Below are 15,248 nucleotides of genomic sequence, written 5' to 3' on the forward strand. Positions count from 1 at the left end.
CGTATTGTTAAGAGAATTAGTGGTTGAAAGGAAAAATTACTATCTGCCAGGGGGAAGGAGATCCTATTAAAGGCGGTGATCCAAGCCATACCTACTTATGCATTGTTGGTCTTTAAAATTCCTAAAAAAACTGTAAAGGAATCATTGACGCGATGGCGCATTTCTGGTGAGGAGACGAGGATAACCAAAAGAGGATGCGCTGGATGCCCTGATGGAAAATGTGTGTACCAAAAAACCAAGGAGGAATGAGATTTCGTGATATCCATTGTTTCAACCTGGCTCTGCTTGCAAAACAGGCATGGCGTCTCCTTGATAATCCTGACTCCTTATGTGCTGCTATTCTAAAGGCCAAGTACTATCCTAATGGTGATTTGCTGAACTCCAAGCCAAAAGCATGGTGCTTCCTTCACCTGGCAAAGCATTATGGCAGGCATCACTTCTCTCAAGCGAGGTTATATTTGGCGAGTAGGGGATGGACATAACATCAATATTTGGGAAGATGCGTGGATCCCAAATTGTGCCACTAGGAAGATTGTGACCCCTAAGGGGGCATCTATTATCAAAAGTCGTAGATTTGATTGACCCGGTCTCCAATAATTGGAATGAGGATCTGATTAGACAAACTATGTGGACCATTGATGCACAACGGATTCTTTCAATCCCAATTTCGCAACATAATATGACAGATTTTATTGCCTGGATTTATACAAAAAGGTATGTTTTTGGTACGGTCTGCTTATTCTGTGGAGTGGAACTATCAGTATGGGAGCAAATTAAAATATTCCAACGGGATGGGACGGAGCACACCTAACCCTGTGTGGTGTCAGATATGGAAGTTATCTTGTCCGGCTAAAGTCAATTTTTTATGGCGGACACTACATGGTACTCTCCCATGTCGGGCAACACTCACTAATAGACACATGAAGGTCTCGCCCGCTTGCACTACATGCTCTCAGGGTGTAGAAGATACGAAGCACTTGCTTTTCCTATGTAGAAAAGCGAAGGAGGTTTGGAAAAAGCTAGGGTTGGATATTATTATTGAGAGAGCTTGTGAGATTGATCATGCTGGAGAGGCAATACTGGAATACTTATTACTCCTTCCAGATCAAGATCTGCGCATTATGGGGTACGAAAATGTTCGAGAAATGATAGCTATCTCTGCTTGGTATCTATGCTGGGAAAGACGGAAATTAATGCACAAGGAATTCACTCAAAATGCGACTCAAATCTCAATGGGGATCATAGCTCTTACATATAATTTTGTAAATGCCTCATCTTCAAAGGCGTCCATGAAAAATGGGGGATGGAAATGTCCTCCTAGGGGCTTTGTGAAACTCAATGTTGACGCCTCTTTTGACCATGATTTGCTGGAGGGTACGATGGGGGCAGTATTGAGAGACGACTGTGACGCTCCCGATTTGACCGTACACTAATCATACACGCAAACATGTACGATCAAGATCAGGGACTCACGAGAAGATATCACAACACAACTCTAGACACAAATTAAAATAATACAAGCTTTATATTACAAGCCAGGGGCCTCGAGGGCTCGAATACACAAGAGTCAGCGAAAGCAACAAAATCTGAGCATACACATAAGTTAAAAAAGTCTGCCTTAAGAAGGCAAGCACAAAAGCAACAACGATCGAAAAGGCAAGGCCTCCTGCCCGGGACCTCCTAACTACTCCTCGAAGTCGAACTCCATGTAGAATCATCCTCGGGATCCTCTGGCTCCTGGACTCCATCATATGATCGCAGTAACCGGGAAAAGGGGAAAAAGAAGTAGGAAAGCAACCGTGAGTACTCATGCAAAGTACTCGCAAGCAAGGATCTACACTACATATGCATTGGTATCAATGAAATGGGTAGTATCTGTGACTGAACTGCAGAATGCCAGAATAAGAGGGGGATAGCTAGTCCTATCGAAGACTACGCTTCTGGCAGTCTCCATCTTGAAGCATAAAGAAGAGAGTAGATGGTAAGTTCACCAAGTGTCATCATATAGCATAATCCTACCCGGCGTTCCTCTCCTCGTCGCCCTGTGAGAGAGCGGCCACCGGGTTGTATCTGGCACTTGAAAGGGTGTGTTTTATTAAGTATTTGGTTCTAGTTGTCATAAGGTCAAGGTACAACTCCGGGTCGTCCTTTTACCGAGGGACACGGCTATTCGAATAGATCAACTTCCCTGTAGGGGTGCACCATATTTCCCAACACGCTCGATCCCCTTTGGCCGGACACACTTTTCTGGGTCATGCCCGGCCTCGAAAGATCAACACGTCGCAGCCCTACCTAGGCACAACAGAGAGGTCAGCACGCCGGTCTAACTCCTATGCGCGCAGGGGTCTAGGCCCATTGCACATCTGCATGTTGCGAACGCGGCCGGTAAGCAGACCTAGCCTCCCTAATACAAGAGCAGGCGTTCTAGTCCAATCCAGCATGCGCCGCTCAGTCACTGACGTCAAGAAGGCTTTGGCTGATACCACGACGTCGAGTGCCCATAACTGTTCCCGCATAGTTGGTTAGTGCGTATAGGCCAGTGGACAGACTCAGATCAAATACCAAGATCTCGTTAAGCGTGTTATTTTGAAGTAACCACGGACGCCGACCAGGGCCAGGCCCACCTCTCACCTAGGTGGTCTCAACCTGCCCTGTCGCTCCGCCACAAAGTAACAGTCGGGGGTCATCAGGAACCCAGGCCCACCACTACCGGGATGGAACCATCTATCCTTTCAGCCCCCACATCGGAATCACTTGCGGGTACTCTACGAGCCGACCCGACTTTCGTCACGACATGTATCATGTATAAGGTATATAGTATATACCCATGATCAACACCCGACGTGATCACGGCCCGATAGTATAGCATGGCAGACTGACAAGAATGTAGGGCCACTGATGGAATACTAGCATCCTATACTAAGCATTTAGGATTGCAGATAAGGATAACAACTATAGTTACAATGACAGGCTATGCAGTAGAATAGGATTAATCGAAAGCAATAACATGCTACACTACTCTAATGCAAGCAGTAGAGACAAGGAATAGGCGATATCTGGTGATCACGGGGGAGGGGGGGGGTTGCCTGGTTGCTCTGGCAAGAAGGGTTCATCATCGATCTAGTCGATCACAGGGGTACCGACAACGGTCTCAGGGCCTACCAGAAAGAAGTAACGGAGGGGAACACAATAAATAACAGAGCAATCAAAGCATCACAAAGCATAACATGGCAATAGGCGGTGCTAGAGGTGACCTAACGCAGTACTAGGTGATACCGGCAAAGGGAGGAAACATCCAGGAAAGTATCCCCGGTGTTTCGCGTTTTCGGACAGATGAACCGGAGAGGGAAAGTTACATGTTCTCTATGCTAGGGATGTGTGGCGGACGAACAGGTTACGTATCCGAATTCGTCTCATCGTTCTGAGCAACTTTCATGTACAAAGTTTTTTCATCTGACTTACGGTTTATTTTATATTAAATTTCAAAGTTTTAAACACTTTCTAATATTACTATATTTAATTAAATTCGAATTATTAAATAGCTATTTTGTTAAATGTACCCAGTATTACACTCAGTTAGAGACTGACTGGTGGGTCTAGTCAACTACTGACTCACCAGTCAAAGTGGACCAAGTCAACAGTGAACAGTGCAGATGGGGCCATCTGTCATTGGCTAGGTGATACACAGTCAGCACTTTGACTGGTCAAACTAGTCAAGGTGGGGCCACATGTCATAGACAGTGGCAATATTAATAGAGTTTATTTAAACTAATTAACTTAATTGGTCAGGGTGGGGCCTAGTGGTCTGTGGGTCAAATTGTTAACATATTTTGTTAGAGTTAATCCTAATCGCTAAAGTTGCATGGCTCACCATTAGTGGCCATCAAGATTAGTTTAATTAGCATGCTAATTATGTTCATGATTAATTAGGTGTGGGTCCCGTTTGTCATTTACACATGGGTGGTGGATTAGAGTCCATCTTAGCGACTAATCACACGGGGTCCACCTATCGGTGGCCCACGTGATGGTTCGAATGGCCGACCATGCCGGTGAGGCAGAACACGGCGGCGCCACACGGGACCTTGCCGGAATCGCCCCGCCGGCCACGAATGGGCACGTGGTTGGGCACGTCCGACCGCGTGGGAGGTGCCGCGTCGGACGGTGGTCGTGACAATCGCCAGGGAGGCCGGGAGTGCTGACGGCAGGCAGCGACCGGAACTCGTCTTTGCAGCAAACGACGCCAGGGACGGCCAAAACGAGCAGGGGGAGGGGGAAAATGGACGACGGCTCACAGTGCAGCTGTAGGGATGGCAGCAGGCTCGTGGTGGTGCTTGAGGCAGCGAGGCCAGGTGTAGGATCTAGAAGTAGATGTGTCTAGAGGGGGGTGATTAGACACTTAATGCTAAAGTTGCAATTTTTAAGCTTTTTCGGTTTAAGTGGAGTTTAGGCACAATTTCAACATACACAATACATATCAAATAAAAACTTAACCTTTTCCCAATTTTAGTTCTTGGCAGATTTTAGCTATTGTAGGACAAGTCAAGCAATCATCACATAATTCAAGCAAGCATGCAAAGAGTATATTGACAGCGGAAAGTAAAGCATGCAACTTGCAAGAATGTAAAGGGAAGGGTTTGGAGAAATCAAACGCAAGTGGAGACACGGATGTTTTTCCCGTGGTTCGGATAGGTGGTGCTATCCTACATCCACGTTGATGGAGACTTCAACCCACAAAGGGTAACGGTTGCGCGAGTCCACAAAGGGCTCCACCCACAAAGGGTAACGGTTGCGCGAGTCCACAAAGGGCTCCACCCACAAAGGGTCCACGAAGAAGCAACCACCCACAAAGGGTCCACGAAGAAGCAACCTTGTCTATCCCACCATGGCCATCGCCCACACAGGACTTGCCTCACTAGCGGTAGATCTTCACGAAGTAGGCGATCTCCTTGCCCTTACAAACTCCTTGGTTCAACTCCACAATCTTGTCGGAGGCTCCCAAGTGACACCTAGCCAATCTAGGAGACGCCACTCTCCAAGAAGTAACAAATGGTGTGTAGGTAAGGAACTCCTTGCTCTTATGCTTCAAATGATAGTCTCCCCAACACTCAACTCTCTCTCATAGGATTTGGATTTTGTGGAAAGAAGATTTGAGTGGAAAGCAACTTGGGAAGGCTAGAGATCAAGATTCATATGGTAGGAATGGAATATCTTGGTATCAACACATGAGTAGGTGGTTCTCTCTCAGAACATATGAGTAGGAATTGTGTATGTGTTCTGATGGCTCTCTAAACGAATGAAGAGGAGGTGGAGGGGTATATATAGCCTCCACACAAAATCCAACCGTTACACACAGTTTTCCAATCTCGATGGGACCGAATCAACAAACTCGGTCGGACCGAAAAGGTAAACCTAGTGACCGTTAGAGATTTTGGTGGGACCGACTGGATCAACTTGGTGGGACCGATGTGCTAGGGTTAGGGTAAATCCAAAACTCAGTTTGACCGATTACTCAAACTCGGTGGGACCGATTTGGGTAATAAGTGAAACTGAGATTTGGCCAAGCAAACTCGGTGGGACCGATTGCATATCTCGGTGGGACCGAGAATATTGCAATGGGTAACAGAGAGTTTGCAAGCCCATCTCGGTGAGACCGAGATCCCATCGGTGAGACCGAACTGATTAGGGTTTGGCAGTGGCTTATGACAAGTGAAACTCGGTGGCGCCGGATAGGAAGAATCGGTAGGACCGAGTTTGGCTTAGGGTTTAGGTCATATGTGGAAGTGGGAAAGTAGCTGAGGATTTTGGAGCATATCATTAAGCACATGAAGCAAGAGGCTCATTAAGCAACACCTCATCCCTCCTTGATAGTATTGGCTTTTCCTATGGACTCAATGTGATCTTGGATCACTAAAATGTAAAATGAAGAGTCTTGAGCTTTAAGCTTTAGCCAATCCTTTGTCCTTAGCATCTTGAAGGAGTTCCCACAACCTTTAGTCCATGCCACTCCATTGTTGAACTTATCTGAAACATGCTAGATAGAAATGTTAGTCCAACAAGAGATATGTTGTCATCAATTATCAAAACCACCTAGGGAGCACTTGTGCTTTCAATCTCCCCCTTTTTGGTAATTGATGGCAACATACATCAAAGCTTTAGATAAAGATATAAAGAACAACAAGTAAAGCTTTGGAAGGACATGTAACAAGCATAGGCTCCCCCTACATGTATGCACTCATGTAAATATGAAATATAGAGGCATGTGAGAGCATAACCATGACAGAGTAGGCAATGTGTTACATGCATCTTGGCCATATGCATCAGAGCAAAAGCTTATCAAGGAAAATACCTTCATGCTCATGAGTCCTTCTTGCAAATAGTATGTACATAAGCAAGAACTCCTCATACTCATGATTTTGATGCATATACTTACCTTGTGGTCTTGAGTTGGCTTAGGATGGAATGAACCTGCACAAACAAGATTAGATAACACAGGTACATCCACTAGCCAGAGCCAACAAAAGAAACCACAAGAATACCAAGACTGGGATGACATGTAGAGAGTGAGTACAAGGTACCACATTGAATTCAACATGTCCCCAAGAATAAAGATATGTAATGAATTTGACTGATTTCTTTCCCTTAGGTGTCTTGCTCCCCCTGAATCTTACATGGGATATTGGGAGAAGATAGGGAACAGAAAATCAGAGCTGAAAGATACAAATGGATAGAACTTAATGCAAATACATGTCTTTCCCCCAAAAAGACATGTGACGTCTCTCCTCTTGAACATCAAGTATCTGGGATCCTTGATTATTTTCCCTTCCTGGAAATCTCTCTCTCCCCCTTAATAACATCTGGGATCCTTGAGACTTTCTCTCCCCCTTGAGCTTTGATGTGATCTCTTTCTCCCCCTTTGACATCAATTTCCAAGAAGGTTTTTCCTGGAATCCGTCGAATAGGTTTGGTCCTTGAGATTCAGCACAAAGCAGAGGATAAAATTATGATGCTTTTAGAGGACAAGATTCATTGAGTGGAGCTGGATCAGAAGAAATGTAGAACAAGTGGCAAACTGTTTTTCTGATTGCAAAGTCGGTGGCACCGAGTGGCACATTTCGGTGGTACCGAAAAGATTTGGTTGGACCGAAAATTGCAAGTCTGTGAGACCGAGTTTACACAGAGAAAAACACTTGTCACCTCAGCTCACTAGACATGTAGGATCTCACAAAGATTTGCAATGAATTTCCTGAAGGATTTGCAAGGAATTAAGTGCAAAAAATGCAGAACAAAAACAAAGAGAAAAGAGAAGAAACTGAAAGATCTAGATGAAGTTTTTTTTGTTTTTTTTGAAAAGGGAGAGAGAAAATAAACATGCATGAGACAAATGCAATAACACAAAGAAAGAACACAAGAGAGCTTCATCTAGAGTTGGGCGGTGACATAGTCACCTATGTTAGAGTATATTGACTTAGGAGTCAAGTGAGAACACTTGATCATAGGTCATACTCATCGTTTAAGCTCAAAATGGGGTTACCATTTTTCGTTTAAGCATCTTGATGTATTCACATCTTGTTGAGTTGCTTTGACTCATGTCTTGGAGTAAAGCTTCTCTAAGATGGAATAACATACCTTGGGTGGTGGTGTGGTTCTTGCTCATGTAGTTGAACTTGTGTGGGTGCTCAAGGTTGATGTAGCTCATCAAGAGTTGGGAGCACCACTTGGAGTTTGAGTTCATCCACCTACATGGGTTAGTTCTTGCAAGGAAGAGCACTTGTGTATCCAAAAATGACAATCATGAAGCTTAACATAGAATTTGTCAAAGGATATGTTTGAATGTTTTTGTGCTTCCTTGTCTTCAACCACTATTGTGTAGAGTCTTGGTGATGTAGAGATTGCTCAAGATGTGAGTGAGTCGCAATCTCATGGAATTAGATTCAACCAAGCACCTACATGGGTTAGACAACATGCAAGGTGCAAATATATCCAAGACATACGATAGTTATCATAAGAGATATATCATGGATTAGTCATAAGCTCATGTCTTGCATGTATCCAATGGAGTTTCTACTCCAAATTCGAAGCATCAATGATGTTCAATTCTCCTCTCAACCTGCAAAACACTTTCTCATCAAGTGGTTTAGTGAATATATCCGCTAATTGCTTATCGGTGCGAACATGATTAAGATTGATGTCACCCTTAGCAACATGATCTCGAATGAAATGATGACGAACTTCAATATGCTTAGTTCGAGAATGTTGTACAGGATTATGACCAATTTTGATAGCACTTTCATTGTCACAAAGCAGTGGAACATGTTTCACATAAATCCCATAATCTTTAAGAGTTTGGGTCATCCAAAGTAATTGAGCACAACATGAACCAGTGGCAATGTATTCCGCTTCGGCGGTGGATAAGGATACCGAGTTTTGTTTCTTGGAAGACCAAGACACAAGAGATCTACCAAGAAATTGACAAGTACCCGAAGTGGACTTTCTATCAACCTTGTCTCCGCCATAATCCGAGTCGGAATAGCCAACAAGATCAAAAGAAGACCTCTTAGGATACCAAATGCCAAAATTTGGTGTATGGATTAAATATCTCACTATCCTTTTCACAGCCTTAAGATGACAATCTTTAGGAGCAGCTTGATATCGTGCACACATGCACACACTTAGCATAATATCGGGACGTGAAGCACATAGGTATAACAATGAACCAATCATAGAGCGATAAACCTTTTGATCAACTGGTTCACCATCTTTGGTCAAATCATTATGTCCACTAGTAGGCATGGGTGTAGACATACCTTTGCATTCTTGCATATTGAACTTCTTGAATAAGTCCTTGGTGTACTTTGTTTGAGAGACAAATGTACCTTCCTTAGTTTTCTTGATTTGCAAACCGAGAAAGAATTTGAGTTCACTCATCATAGACATCTCAAATTTCTCTGACATTAGCTTTTCAAACTTTTCACTAAAGAGAGGGTTAGTTGAACCAAATATGATATCATCAACATAAATTTGGCATACAAATAGTTCTCCATTAACCCTTTTAGTAAAAAGACTAGAATCAATTTTACCAATTTCAAAACCACTTGTAGTAAGGAACTTGGTCAAGCATTTATACCATGCTCTAGGAGCTTGTTTAAGACCATAAAGAGCTTTGTGAAGTTTGTAAACATGATTTGGTTTCTTAGGATTGATAAAGCCGGGAGGTTGTTTGACATAAACTTCCTCCTCTATTTCACCATTTAGAAAAGCACTTTTAATGTCCATTTGGTACAAGGTGATATTATGGTGATTAGCATAGGCAAGTAAGATGGGAATGGACTCAAGTCTAGCAACGGGAGCATACGTCTCACCATAGTCCATACCTTCGACTTGTGTGTACCCTTGGGCGACGAGACGTGTGTGACGCCCGGATAATCAAGCTACAGTAACCTCTGCTAATAACGCCATGTCACCTCCGTTATTGTCGCTAATCTCGGGTTAATTCAAAAACCGTTTCAAATTTAATTCCTAAATAAGTCAAATGACAAAAGCTTTCAAAATATAAACAAAAATGTTCGGACGATGCCATATTTTACTTAAGTAAATATGGTGTAATAAGCACATTTTTATAAAATTCCTAGATAATTTAAAATGATTTAAAACAGAAAAGGAAGTAAATAAAAAGAATAGAAATTACAAAAAAACAGAAAGCAAAAAAAGAAGAGAACAACGGTCACCCCCCACTGGGCTTCGGCCCAGCTGGCCGGGCACAACTAGTCCAACCGGCCGACCCCCCCTCACTCCATAACCCCCCTGCCCCGAAACCCTAGCCACTACCGCTCCCACTCTCCCCATGTCGCCACTCCCTCCCCCCCTCCCGATCCAATCTGGATCGGGGCGAAGACCCCCACTCGCTCTTCCCCTCTCGCTCCCCCGATCCAGATCGGGATCGGGGAGACCGCGCCCTCGACGCCCGACGTCGCCGCCGAACGCCGTCGCCCCCCCTCCCGTCTGGACCTCGCCGACGCTTCCCCCCCAACGGCCTGCCTCCTCTTCGCCGAATCGTCCCGTCTCTCCGCCTCGACAAACGCTGCCCCGAACCCTACCTTTCCCTTGTGAACCCCGACCTCTCCTCTCTTCACCGCCCGCGCTCACCGTGTCGCGCCGCCCCCATTTGCTTGTTGTGCCACTCGGAACCGCGCCCCGTGCACTCGCCCGCTGTCTCGCGCATGGCCTCGCCCCGGTTCGCCAGCCTCGCTCCGCGCCTTCCCCTACACGTCCCCGCGCGCGCGCTCGTGCTCGCCGCGCGGCGACCGCACCCGCTCGGCCACGCGTGCGCCCGCGCCTCCCCTCGTCCGACCCGCTCCTGCCCCCCTGCTCGCTGCTGCGCCTCGCCTGCGCCGCGCCTAGCGCCGCCACCCGCCTGCGCTGCTGCCCGCTGCTACGCTGCCGCCGCGGCTACATCACGCCCCCCCGCGCGCGCCTCGACCCTCGCCTACGCGTGCGCATCCCCTGCCCTCGCTGCCTGCGCCACCCTCGTCGTCGTCCCCTGCTCGGTGCCACTCCGGCCGCCCTCCTCCCCAGCGCCCGCGCGCGCCCTCGGGACCGCTCCGCCCAGCCGGTCCGCGGTGACCCCTCCGCCGTCTCACCTGGTCCTGGCCGCCGGCGGGCGCTGTGCGTGCCCAGCGCCCCTCGGGCTTGCGCCCGTTCGGACTATGCCCGTTAGCCACGTGCCCACGCCCGCTCGCCTGACCCGCAAGGCCCCTATGCCACAGACAAGTGGGCCTAGCCCCTAGAACGTTTAAAAAACAAGAAGAAGAAATAATAATAAAATAATAATAAACTTAATTAATTAATTAACTAAATTAATTAAGTTAATTAATCCTAGTTAATTAATCTAACTAATCTGTTAGTTAATTAAACAGTAGTTTGTTTAGCCTAATCTCTAATTAACCTAAACAGTGTATGACAGGTGGGTCCCACTGGACCCACTGGTCAGGTTGACCAAGTCAACTCTGTTGACTGCTGATGTCAGCATGACATCATGCTGATGTCATTAATCTATTTTTCGAATTTATTTAAATAATTAATTAAATTCCAGAAATTAATAAAATCTTTAGAAAATCATATCTTTTAATCCGTAACTCGGATTAAAATATTTTCAACATGAAAGTTGCTCAGAACGTCGAGACGATTCCGGATACGCAACCCGTTCGTCCGCCACACCTCCCTAACCTATCGAACTCGTAACTTCCCCCTCCGGCTCCTCTGCCCGAAAACGCAAAACACCGGGAATACTTTCCCGGATGTTTCCCCCCTTCACCGGTATCACCTCATACCGCGTTAGAACATGTCTAGCTTTGCCTGTTGTCCTGTTATGCACTTGCTTGCTATGTATTTACTGTTTCTCCCCCCCTCTTCTCTCCGGTAGACCCCGTGACGATGCTGATGCCCCTGTGGTCGACTACGTCACCGACGACCCCTCCTTGTCTGAGCAACCAGGCAAGCCCCCCCTTGATCACCAGATATCGCCTACTCTCCCCTATACTGCTTGCATTAGAGTAGTGTAGCATGTTACTGCTTTTCCGTTATTCCTATCCTGATGCATAGCCTGTCCTTGCTACTACTGTTGTTACCATTACCTGCTATCCTAATGCTTAGTATAGGATGCTAGTGTTCCATCAGTGGCCCTACACTCTTGTCCGTCTGCCATGCTATCTACTGGGCCGTGATCACTTCGGGAAGTGATCATGGGCATATACTATACACTTTATACATGTTCCATTACTTGTGATACTGTTCGGAGATGGGGGCTGAAGGGGCAGGTGGCTCCATCCCGGTAGAGGTGGGCCTGGGTTCCCGACGGCCCCCGACGGTTACTTTGAGGCGGAGCGACAGGGCAGGTTGAGACCACCTAGGAGAGAGGTGGGCCTGGCCCTGGTCGATGTTCGCGGATACTTAACACGTTTAACGAGATCTTGGTATTTGATCTGAGTCTGGCTACTGGCCTATACGCACTAACCATCTACGCGGGGACAGTTATGGGCACTCGACGTCGTGGTATCAGCCGAAGCACTTCGTGACGCCAGCGACTGAGCGGCGCGCGCCGGGTTGGACCGCGTAACGTGACTTCCTTTGTGGAGGTTGCTAGGTCTGCTCTCCGGCCGCGTACGCAACGTGCAGGTGTGCTATGGGCGATGGGCCCAGACCCCTGTGCGCTTAGGTTTAGACCGGCGTGCTGGCCTCTCTGTTGTGCCTAGGTGGGGCTGCGACGTGTTGATCTTCCGCGGCCGGGCATGACCCAGAAAAGTGTGTACGGTCAAATGGGATCGAGCGTGTTGGGTTATGTGGTGCACCCCTGCAGGGAAGTTAATCTATTCGAATAGCCGTGATCTTTGGTAACAGGACGACTTGGAGTTGTACCTTGACCTTATGACAACTAGAACCGGATACTTAATAAAACACACCCTTCCAAGTGCCAGATACAACCGGTGATCGCTCTCTCATAGGGCGACGAGGGGAGGATCATCGGTTAGGATTATGCTATGCGATGCTACTTGGAGGACTTCAGTCTACCCTCTTCTACATGCTGCAAAACGGAGGCTGCCAGAAGCGTAGTCTTCGACAGGATTAGCTATCCCCCTCTTATTCTGGCATTCTACAGTTCAGTCCACCGATATGGCCTTTACACATATACCCATGCATATGTAGTGTAGCTCCTTGCTTGCGAGTACTTTGGATGAGTACTCACGGTTGCTTCTTCTTCTTTTCCTTCTATCCCTTCTACCTGGTTGTCGCAACCAGATGTTGGAGCCCAGGATCCAGACGCCACCGTCGACGACGACTCCTACTACACCGGAGGTGCCTACTACTACGTGCTGCCCGCTGACGACGACCAGGAGTAGTTTAGGAGGATCCCAGGCAGGAGGCCTGTGCCTCTTTCGATCTGTATCCCAGTTTGTGCTAGCCTTCTTAAGGCAAACTTGTTTAACTTATGTCTGTACTCAGATATTGTTGCTTCCGCTGACTCGTCTATGATCGAGCTCTTGTATTCGAGCCCTCGAGGCCCCTGGCTTGTAATATGATGCTTGTATGACTTATTTTATTTGTAGAGTTGTGTTGTGATATCTTCCCGTGAGTCCTTGATCTTGATCGTACACGTTGCGTGTATGATTAGTGTACGATTAAATCAGGGGCGTCACAACGTGCTTTGTTGCGAACCACTTGTCCATCTTCATCTTGCTTGTTGTGAAACACCCATTTGGTACCAATGATGTTGTGGTTGTTGTCGGGCTTCTCAACCAATGTCCAAACTTGGTTTCTCTCAAAATTATGTAGCTCTTCATGCATAGCGTTTATCCAATCCGGATCTTCCAATGCTTCTTCAACCTTCATAGGTTCAATGCTAGAGATGAATGAATAGTTTTCACAAAAGTTAGCTAAACGAGTTTTTGAGCGAGTGATTCTCCCGGTTTGTATATCATTGAGGATTTGCTCGACGGGATGATCTTTGGCAATTCTTGCTCGAACTCGTGAGAGCTTTTTCTTGGGTCTTCATTGAACATCTTCTTCATCTTGTTCTTCTTCTTGGCCTTCTTTATTATTGACGTCGTCGTTCTCTTGTCGTGGTGGAGAAGGATGTTGTTGATGTTCGTCTTGATGTACTTCCTCGTTTTCTTCATCTTGGTGTGTCCCACTTGTGGATGCTTCCGTGTCGATTCTTGGTTCATCTTGTCGTGAAGTAGAAGCTTCCACTTGGACGGATGAAGTACTCTCCTTCACCTCCGTTGGACGAATTTTGCCAATGGACAAGTCTTGAATTGCTTCTGAAGGGTCTTTGTCTCCTACATCAATTGGCAATTGCTCTACTTGCGAGCCATTAGATTCATCAAACTTCACATCTACCGTCTCTTCAACCTTTCGGGTGAAATTGTTGTAGACACGGTAAGTGTGAGAGTTTGAGCCATAACCAAGTAGAAAACCTTCATGAGATTTAGGAGCAAACTTTGAATGACGATGCTTATCAAGAATGTAGCACTTTGAGACGAATACTCGAAAGTATCCAACTTGGGGTTTGTTACCGGTGAGAAGCTCGTATGCCGTCTTGCCGAGTAGCTTGTGAATATATAAGCGATTTGTTGCGTGACAAGCTGTCTCAACCGCTTCTGCCCAAAAGTGCTTTGGCGTCTTGTATTCATCAAGCATCGTTCTTGCCATTTCGATCAGCGTCCGGTTCTTCCTCTCAACAACTCCATTTTGTTGAGGTGTGTACGTAGCCGAGAACTCGTGTGAAATTCCTTCTTCGTCAAGAAAGGTGTCCACATTTGCGTTCTTGAACTCCGTTCCGTTGTCACTCTGAACCTTCTTGATCTTCACATCAAACTGATTTTGGGCCTTCCTAGCGAAGTTTCTAAAGATCTTCTGGACCTGCGACTTGTCATTAAGAAAGAACACCCACGTAAATCTTGAAAAATCATCAACTATAACTAGACCAAAAGAATTTCCACCGAGACTCTTGTAGGCTTTGGGACCAAAAAGATCCATGTGAAGTAGCTCGAGTGGCCTCCTTGTGGTCATGATGTTCTTCACGGGATGTCTTCCTCCAACCTGTTTACCTGCTTGACAAGCACTGCAAAGTCTATCCTTATCAAATATGACATCGTTAACTCCAAGGATATGATTTCCTTTAATAATCTTGTCAAGGTTTCTCATGCCAACGTGACCTAGTCGTCTATGCCACAACCAACCTTTTGAGGATTTAGCAACAAAGCAAGTTTTAGGTTGTGCCTTTTTAGAGAAATCGACAATGTAAAGATCACCTCTACGCATACCCGTAAAGACCATTTTATGATTGTCTCGACGAAATACTTGGCAATCTACCTCAGTAAATAGGACATTCAAACCGAAATCAGCAAGTCTAGATACTGAAAGTAAGTTGTAGCCAAGAGATTCAACGAGCATGACATTTTGAATGGAACTATCATGTGAGATGGCCACCTTACCAAGGCCAACCACTTTACCCTTTGAATTATCACCAAAGGTGACATATTTTCGAGGGCCGTCATTTTTAGCAAGCTCACAAAACATCTCTTCATCTCCGGTCATATGATCAGTACATCCACTATCAAGAACCCATTCCTTTCCTCCTGATTCATATCCCCGAAGATTTGCCATAAGACCAAAATGTCTCATTGCATCATCAAGATCGAAGTCACTATCATCATCATCATCATCATCATCATAGTATCCATGTTCATCAT

The sequence above is a fragment of the Triticum urartu genome, chromosome 4 (assembly GCF_003073215.2).
Source record: "Triticum urartu cultivar G1812 chromosome 4, Tu2.1, whole genome shotgun sequence".
In the NCBI taxonomy this organism is placed as follows: Eukaryota; Viridiplantae; Streptophyta; class Magnoliopsida; order Poales; family Poaceae; genus Triticum; species Triticum urartu.